The sequence below is a fragment of the Mchenga conophoros genome, linkage group LG1, assembly GCF_057382185.1.
Source record: "Mchenga conophoros isolate Kocher_MC1m ecotype Shallow Benthic linkage group LG1, M_conophoros_male_GT1.1, whole genome shotgun sequence".
Classification (NCBI taxonomy): domain Eukaryota; kingdom Metazoa; phylum Chordata; class Actinopteri; order Cichliformes; family Cichlidae; genus Mchenga; species Mchenga conophoros.
In genome coordinates, this window is record NC_140526.1 from 8,907,224 (window position 1) to 8,909,881 (window position 2,658).

At 38.6% G+C, this 2,658-nt stretch overlaps 1 long non-coding RNA gene across 1 annotated transcript; it reads right to left on the minus strand.

Annotated features, from left to right (window-relative positions):
- Positions 1–208: 208 nt before the first annotated feature.
- On the minus strand, positions 209–2,417 carry LOC146582883 (uncharacterized). The gene is made up of 3 exons (XR_014893080.1): positions 1,811–2,417; positions 1,337–1,432; positions 209–574 (listed from the first exon to the last, which is right to left on the minus strand). It is a non-coding gene; the product is annotated as an uncharacterized LOC146582883 (long non-coding RNA).
- Positions 2,418–2,658: the final 241 nt, after the last annotated feature.

The following is a 2,658-nucleotide window of genomic DNA, read 5'->3' on the forward strand; positions in this document are numbered from 1 at the left end:
CCTAATTGCATCTTTCTCAAAATACACAAAAATGCAAAACAAAAAGTCAAATACTAATCACTTTTTTTTTAAATAGAAATGAAAAACAATTTTTTAAAATGGGTACAAAGATGATCAGCTTCCAAATAACCAGATAAGGCAGTCAAGTATAGGAAAATTAGGTAAACTGATGGAGTTAAATCCACCCAAAGCCTGTAGTAAACTTAAAGTGCTTCAAACAAAGTGCTCAGTAACAGAGTGCGTGTCCTAACAAACATTGCCTTATATTCCTTAAGAGCATGTAGGCAGGGGTTTCAGGGGTTTGCCGTCATCAAGCCCCATGAAGATATTTTGGACTAAGGCAAATGTGTGAACCAGCTTCCTGGGGTAGTCTAAATGCAGAGCATAGATCAAGCCAAACAATAAAGCAAATGCATTTGCAAATCTGGGAATATCACGCATCACCTAGTCGCCTTTCACCAAAACAGCCATGCTTGAGGAAGTAAAATGGACTGGACTGGGAAGCGCCGTTGGTAACCACTGTGAGAAGGGCAACTGGAGTGTCAATGAGGGTCGACTCATCCAATGCGTCCGCCTGGAATAGACACAGTATCAATGGTAAATGGCCTGTATTTGTATAGCGCTTTACACATTCAGTCATCCGGACATTCACACCCATTCACACACTGGTGATGGCAGCTACATTGTAGCCACAGCCACCCTGGGGCGCACTGACAGAGGCGAGGCTGCCGGACACTGGCGCCACCGGGCCCTCTGACCACCACCAGTAGGCAACGGGTGAAGTGTCTTGCCCAAGGACACAACGACCGAGACTGTCGGAGCCAGGGCTCGAACCGGCAACCTTCTGATTACAAGGCGAACTCCCAACTCTTGAGCCACGATCGCCCCAATTAAATAAGTAAGGTTGGTTTGAGAGAATGTGACAAACATGACCTGTAATCTAGCAAAACATTCAGCAGTGTAGTGGGTTACTTTGTAACGAGTTAGGGTACTCTACTTTTTTTGAAAAATGTACATTAATGTGTTAGCTTCTTGCATTACATAATTTGTATTTTTATTATTTTTCTAAAAAAAAAAGTAATTTTTTATTTCATGACTTTATCTCAAAAAGAAACTAAATCTTGACTTCAGCCTGGTTTTTGGGCCACCTGCAGCATAGCCATAGTGCTGTGATACGCCTGTGCCCTGCTCCTGACCTGTGTGTGTGTGGGTTTTCTACAGAGAGGGTATTTTGTTTGTACAATTTGGTAGCTGCTAGGGTATTAAATTGTATTTAAAAAAATCCATAGCATTTTATCTTACTGGCAGAATTTAAGTAATGCAAAAATACACTTACATTACATGTCTAAAAGAATTCTGGGTCCTCCTCCCGCAGGTATACAGGAAGGGCACGAAGTACTGCAGTGCGTTTCACGTTGATATCAGGCGCCTCCTAAAAAGGGAAAAGAAAAGTTCATTTAACGCAAAGTTTTCAGGTGTCATTCTTTGGGGAGAATACATGTTTATGAAACTGCATGACATCAGACTCTACTAAATTTTGGAGACTTTTCTTTTAAGATACAACCTTTCTGTCTCTTGTGACAGAGAGTATGTTTCTTAATCATTTGACAAAAACCCTACACAGTATTTTAAAATAGTGTTCTCCAGATCAGAGCTGTGATTTATATAGAACATGGGGTTCAAAGCAAGGAAAAATTGTGTGTTTATCAGTGAAACTTTTAATTTGTGTTAATTTTATCATTATCAATATATGAAATCTTCACCTTAAGGGACTTAATGAATGGTTTCTTCAATAGATCTTTCAACTCACCTGTGTTTACTGTCTCCACCTGAAATTAATTGCAGTCTGAATTTTTTTTTCTTCTGTCTTTTTGTCTTTGGCCTTCAGCCTTGGAAGAAAAAATAAAAATATTGAAAACCTTATCAGCACACTAAATATACAACACCTTGCTATATTTCAATTGTTTTAGATAGAAGTTGCCACTGCTAGCTAAGTCACTTTTGAATGATGCTAATGAGAAGAAAAAAAAACAAAACCTGCCGAACAATGAGGCTGCTGTTGTAAAAACGCCAACTTTCTTGCGTTGGCAAGGGGTCGTTAAAATATCACTAAGACCCTTTCTTTATGTGTGATTCTTCGTAAAACTGTGTTTTAATCGGTTAAAACTGTAAAACTGACGACATAATCTATGTTTGAAAAAGAGCGCGAACAACCGCGAACAACTATTCACCACCTGGGTCTGTGCTTTTTAACACAACAGCGCATTCGAAAACAAGTTATTGGCTGCAACATATTAATATACTTGCTTTTTTACGGAAAAAATAAACATAACGAAGGTTCCGTTTTACTTACAAGTTTCTCCAAATGTGTTCTCCATTCGCTCGAGAAGGGCAGCCATATTGAACAGAATTTTCTGTCAACGTCGTTCAGGTTAGAGAGAAGACGTCATGACGTCATGACGTCCACATGCGGAGCTCGGAAAAAAACATTTACTCAAAAATCATAATTAAGAAAGCAGTATTTACTCTTAACTTCTAAGCCATGTACAATTATAACTGTTTGAATCGTTAACCGAACAGAAAAGTTTTAAGTTGTTTCAACTTTGTGAGGAATTTTAATTGTTATATCCACAAACTTTATAAGTCAGGTAGACTGTT